This window comes from Lactuca virosa, chromosome 5 (genome assembly GCF_052849685.1).
Source record: "Lactuca virosa cultivar CGN04683 chromosome 5, Lactuca_virosa_CGN04683_v6, whole genome shotgun sequence".
Classification (NCBI taxonomy): Eukaryota; Viridiplantae; Streptophyta; class Magnoliopsida; order Asterales; family Asteraceae; genus Lactuca; species Lactuca virosa.
The window spans coordinates 90,079,795-90,086,788 of NC_136430.1; the positions used below are offsets into that span (position 1 = coordinate 90,079,795).

At 35.4% G+C, this 6,994-nt stretch overlaps 1 pseudogene; it reads right to left on the minus strand.

The window, feature by feature from the left end:
* Positions 1-5,389: 5,389 nt before the first annotated feature.
* LOC145116754 (bZIP transcription factor 44 pseudogene) lies at positions 5,390-6,716 on the minus strand (annotated as a pseudogene).
* Between the last annotated feature and the right edge of the window lie 278 nt (positions 6,717-6,994).

The window sequence follows — 6,994 nt, forward strand, 5'->3', positions numbered from 1 at the left end:
TTCCCTCTAACGGGGGGATGATGTGACAACCCGAAATTTCCATTTGATAAAACTCTACCGTCTAGCACTTCAATTACAAGTCAAATTCATTTATGCTGATTTTCAGTTCGGTTTCAAGTCCGGTTGGAAATTTTTAATATTTATTTTTCGAGAGAATGAATGAAGGGAAGTATTTTCTAGGATTTGCGGTGTAACAAATAAAACGACTAACACCTTAATGAGGTGTTCACGGCCAAACATGAGGAGTTTGGGCCGTGAACTCCCCTTTGGCCGCAAACTCATGCTTAAGGCATGAGTTTACTCCTTTCCTCCCTCATTTCTCACTTCCAAGCTCAAGAACACCCACATTTTCTCTCTCAAGTATCATAACATATTTCTTCCAATCTTCCAAAAATGTAAGTATTTCTTCTCTTGATTTGTTGTTATAACACTTCATCTAGTAGTTATACATGATTTCATCCATGAAATCTTCTCTTTTCATAGATCTTCAAGTGTTCTTCAAAACACCAAGAACACACACTAGTGTTCTTGGTCCTTAAACACTCTTACAAGCTTCCTATAAGTAAGTACACTCCTCCTAGCTAGTTATTTACTTAGAATACTTGTTAAACCATTGAAAAACATCAAGAACACCCAAGAACACATGGGTTTACGGCCAAGGCAATCTCCTTGGACCGTAAACACCATAAGGTGGTGCATATGTGCCACCATTACCTTCTAGGGCTTGGGTATTGGACTAGAACCTTGCATGCATGAGCTAAAGACCTTAAACCACGAAATGGTAGGAGTTACCATGGGTTTACTGCCGTAAACCCACTTGGACCGTAAACCCAAAACCGTAAACTCCATGAGAGTTGGTCCATGAACCGTAAACCCTAATAAGGGGGCCTATTAGGGTAGCAAAGGTACCCTAATATTTGTCCGCTTTATTTCCTGTTCCTTGTTTGGTTGTGGACTCAGAGCATCCGGTTATTTGTCCGAGTGTCGTTGAAGTCCTAGTTATATATTATGTATATCTGTTTAGATATTAAAACTCTTACTCCAGTTCAGCGCCTTTGGGTAGCAAAGGTACCTAGATAACCTCTCAAGTAAACTAAAATAGGTATAGTTTAGGAATCAACAATAACTTTTATGAGGAGAACCTAGCTATATCAATATTCTAAAACTTGTACTTTTAGTAAAAAGAAACGTATATAGCAATCAAAACACGAGATACATTCGGGTCTTGGTAGAGAAACTCATTCCTTTAAACACAAAACAGTCGGGTGTTGGTAGAAGACTGCTTTCAGTAGAGGAACTCATTCTTTTAAACCTGAAACATTCGGGTCTTGGTAGAAGACTACTTTTAGTAGAAAATATAGGATTTTCTGGAAGGAATTCAAATACTCTATAAACTTTTATCACCATCATCTAATGAGATTATTTTAAGGAAAAACATGTATTTATATCAATGTCATTAAAATACTTATGAACTCACCAGCATTAAAATGCTGATACTCTCTTTCAAAATAACTTGTATTCTCAGTTCGTCAGTAGACAGGTACACTCCGGGAGCTTTTGCGAAGTCAGCCTTGTACCGAGCTGCATCTTATGTTATTCTCTATATGTACTTTTGAGGCTGTTGCTAAATGTAACTTATGTAAAAACTTATACTATTAATCCAATGGTTGTTGTACTTTGATTACTATACTGCATGTGTTGTGATACTTGACATGACGTCTTCCACCCCAGAACGTTTCAGTCGTTCCGGTTTTGGGGTGTGACAGATACACTCCTCACAATCATCGCTTAGCATTCTAAGTCTAAGTCTAGAAATAAATCCTTATTCCTAGTTCGCTTAAACTAATGCAATGATACCAACTGTGACATCCCCATTTTCTCGGCCAGAAAAGACCAATTTTGTTTATGATTTATAAAAATCAGAGTATCTCTTTTAATAAAAGTGTTGTGGAATTTGTTCCCAGTAAAACATGATAAATACGTTATCGAAGCATTTCTGAAGAAATGTATTTTTATTCATTTTAAAACATTGGGATGTCATCGTCAATACAGAAACATAAGCATAAACAGAACTTACATTCATTATCACTAGTGATTTATATCTCCTTAATCTCTCAGTGTAATGTAACTTCATATCGACACCTCTGATTCAAATAAACTGAGTGGGTCAGGTTGGGAAACCTGGTGAGTACATAGGGTTATCAACCCACAATAATATAATTATGTTTAATCATTAAACAATCAACTCAATTACCCATCCCCATTATCTTCTTTACTCTTAAGAATCTACCCTAAGAATCAACTATTCCTCGTTCATTCATTCCTAAGGATCATCCTAAGGAATCGGCACGAAGTCCATCGTCACCGGGGTTTAGGCACTAAGTCTGCATAGTCGCCAAGATTTATACAACAGGAACTAAGTCCGCATAGTCGTCAGGGCTTTGGCACCAAGTCTGCAGGATCGCCAAGGTTTAGGCACCAAGTCTGCATGATCGCCATGGTTTATACAACAGGTACTAAGTTCGCATAGTCGTCAGGGTTTTGGCACCAAGTCTGCATGATCGCCAAGGTTTAGAGTACACCGGGTGAACACATCGTTCACAACACCTACAGGTTGCAAGCCTGCTAGTGTTCCACTGGACTGTCTAGAATAGTCCGTGGTTGTCATCCATACTCTGCTAGATGACGGGGACATCATTTGGGAAAAAGGCTTCTCACATCGTCCACCTCTCACCCTTACCTCATGGTCTATATCACCTCTCAACTCATCATCCAACTCATATTTCATCTACCCATGTTTTACCGAACATATTATGTAGATATAAATACATATACAGTTTAAATCATATAAAACTTGCATAAAATCATTCATCCAACATAGATAGCAAGTATACAGATAATATGCACACATAGCACGTAATTTATATAAAATACTTCATATCTATGTGTAATATGAAAGTAACTATGCACTCACCTGATAAGGTGGTAATTCTGAATTCGGGCAGCGCTCTGTTACTTCTTAAAACAATTTCCGTCGACAAAACCTAGTATCATTACCACTAGGGTCTGGCTCAATATTCACCGAGAATAATTAATAGTCTAGCTATTATTACTATTATATAAGCGTTAAACAATACTTATATAACCCATAATAATAGCCCAAGTACTTATTATAAGTTCCTAATAACGTTACTATAATTAAATAAAAGCTATATTAAAAATAGCGTAGACATAGCTCACTTACAGCGGGTTTTATAGAGAACCGGGCTTCGCTTGGAGCAGCGTTTCTGAACCGAAAGACCTTTTTTCTCGGGACTCCGGGAGCCTCGGGGCTTCCTTCGGGTGCTAGGGAGGTTCCCTAGGGTTTAGGGGGTTAAAACCCTTAGAGAGAGAAAGTAGTTTAGAGAGAGAATGAGAATGGTGTGAAAAATTCGAGAAATCTTGCAGCTATTTATAGGCTGCTGGCTTCGGACTACGATGCGCGTACTGAAGGCTACGCTGGGCGTAGCTTCGGATAAGGGTGCCAGCTTCGCACCAGCTGGCTCGCACTCGGACTCGGAAGGGATAAGGCCGGGGTACGCGGGGCGTACTCATCTTCGGACACGGGGCGTAATTGCGAGGCGACGTGTCCTTCATCCGAAGGCTATCTGCGATCAACAATCGACGGCTGGAAATGCGCCACGTCAGCACTTCTATCATCAGCTTCGCAAATTCAAGTGCAATCTTTAAAAATTCGTAACTCTCGCGTACGAGCTCTGTTTTCGACGTTCTTTATATCCACGTGTAGGCGGGAATGTACTCTACAAATTTCGTTTAGACTCCGTCGGCTAATTTTGAATTTATTTTAAAAGTTATATTTTTAACAGGTCGAGACAGGATTGGTCCGTTAAAAATTCATAACTTCTTCATCCGATGTCCGTTTTCGTCTGTCTTTTTATTGTTATACTACTATTAACGAGATATTCGATTCTCGTTTAGGTTGTGTCGGCTAAAAACCGCTCGATCTAATATTCGAACTTCGGGCTGTATACTGCTAAGTTGAAACTTCGAAAAATCATAACTTCCTCATACGAAGTCAGATTTGGGCGTTCTTTTTATGGCCGCTCTCGGTTTAACGTATTCTACGACTTTCGTTTAGATCGCGAAGGCAAAAAGTCGTTCTATCATAAATTCACTATTTACGCTTCCCGGTGACGTGCCGGTTTTGCCGTAAAACTTCGATGTGCCATAACTTCTTCGTTATAACTCGGATTTCGGCGTTCTTTATGTGCACGGAACCCTTGAGACATATTCTACAACTTGGGTAAGATTATTTATTCTAAATGATCTTTTGCCGAAAAGTCGTTTTCGACCCCTATTATCTCTAAATTGAGTAGCCCGGATCTACAGGCGTTACAGTAAACCCACAAACGTAATATTTTTTTCCTTTACCATAAACCTAATTTTCATAAAACTCTTTATTTTTTGTCATAACATGCCTTTTTTATTTTTTTATTTTTTTAAGTGCAGTTTTTGTAAATCATGTAGTTTTTTTAAAACATGTAGTTTTTTTTTAAAGATTACAGTTTTTTATAAAAAAAATATACTTATTTATTGATTCATAATTATATTAAAATATTAAAAATAAAAATTATTGCGCCATCAATAAGAAAAAATGTTGACTTTGATTTATTACTTTAAGTTTAATAAATAAAACAATAAAAATTACATATAGTAATATTCTGTGTTAACCGAAAATTGTTATTAAAATAAGTAATATCCTAATAATAATAGTAATAAAATAATATTAATAATAAAAAAATAATGATTAGTGTATTTTTTAGTCATAATTTAATCAAATCGTAACTTGTTTGTCTCATAATATATGGAATTTTTGTGCCTTCCAAAATTGATAATTTCTTTAAAGTTGTAGGACTAAATCGTAACTTGTTTGGAAAAATATCACACGATAATAAATCAAAATCACGAGCACTTTTTCTCTATTCTTTTGCAAAAGGTGTCAAAAAATCACCAGCACTTCTTCTCTATTCTTTTGCAAAAGGTGGTTGACAGTAATAACTAAGAGAGAGAAAAACAATTAAAAAAAATGCTTTTTTTGAAAACAAGATAATTTATTAATAAGAATGATTATCTAATAATAATAGTAGATTAATAATAATAGTAGATTGGTGTGACTGGTGTGTAAAAAGAAAAACCTTTGGCATATATTGTATGGTGGCGTTAAAGCATGAAAAACCAATAGACCTATCAAGATCTCTCTATTAATTTGTCTATTTATAAATGGTGTCCCAAGAGTATTTTACAACTTTATCTTTAATTGTTAGTTTTATCAAATAAGATTAGGTACAACTTAGTGGATCATTATGTCATTCATCAAACATTAGGCATATTAGATAAATATACCAATAGTATATAACATAATCTTGCTAGAATAAGGATTCAAAAGGAGAAACATGAGACAACTCACGTAAGTAGAACCTAAAGTAACATTGATTACCCCTGTCTAAAAGTATTCGTGCAAAATGTAAAAGTTATAATTAAATATAAGGTACATATTCAAAGCACACTTCATCAAAACAAATTTGACCACTTATTACCAAATTTTATGCATTAAGTGTTAAAACACACACATAAATAATCATTTATGCGATGAAGACTAGTACTGGGACGTATCATTAGCAGACGCCATGATCAGCTGTTGATTAAGGTGCATCATGTTCCATGGATTGTTGAAGAAATCAGGCTGCTCAAACTCAAACATTCCACTAGTACCATTTGTGCAATGATTTGCTGTAAAATGATTACTATTATTGTTCATGGAATTGATCATTTCGTTGAGGGAATCCAGCCTTTGACTCAGCTCACCCATTTGAGCCCTCAAAACAATGTTCTCTGCTTCAATTTGAAGAAATTGCTGAGTGGTGACTTTTATGGTGGTGACGATCTGGCTGTTATTGTTCTTGAGGTGATTTATTTGAGCCGTTAGATCATCGAGATGCTTCTGTTTCCTCATTCTTGATCTCCTTGCTGATTCACGGTTCGATTGCATGCGTTTCCTCTTTCTAGGATCGATCAAAACCTCATCAGATCCAGAGTTCTGGATCTGAGTAAACCTAGTTGAATTCCCACTAGAAGAATCCATTAAAGACAGAAATTTTACCAGTAATATAATATACGAATATACGATAATATAAACAGAAACAAAAAAGGAATATAAAAACTTGGTGAAAACAGAGTAAGACGCAGGACCCAGATGGAGAAATAAAATTATATGCTGTAAATAGTTGGATCGATGGATAGATTCATGAGAAAACGTAAAACCAATAGAGGAAGACGACGGAGAAAGATTGAACAAGATGGGTCCTGCGTCTGAATAAGGAGTTTATCATAAAAACTAAATGGAAAACTTTAGCAACAACGGGATACATTAATCATTAGCATTGATGTATACTATTTTCTGAAAGAACAAACGCGAAAATCTTCGAATTAAAAAGACGATTGAAATTTCGAAGAGAATTTGGGGTGAATTGATGGATTTGGGAGATGGGTTTTGGCGTTTTTAGTTGAGGAAAACAGAGATTGGGGAGAAGAAGGGATTGAAAAATGCAGGTGGGACTTGGGAATTGGAAGGGGCTTGTGATGGGAAGAGAATGGCTGATTATATGGACCCAGAAACTCAGAAAGGAAGAGCAAATGGAAATGGTTTCTAATAAAATAATGGAGGACAGGGGAACAAAAAAAGAAATTAGGTTAACATGGTTCTTTTTTCATCATAGATAGAGTATTTTATATTTATCGTAATAATAAAAAGTTATGAGGTTAAACACAATAAAAAATAGTTTGTATTTATTTATTTGTATGTTACATATCTTATTTTTAATTTATTTTAATTATGATATTATATTTTTATTTTTTAATTACTAAAAAATAAATCCTAAAAGAATATAGTATTATAATACAAATAAATACTAAAAAGTATAATATTACAATACAA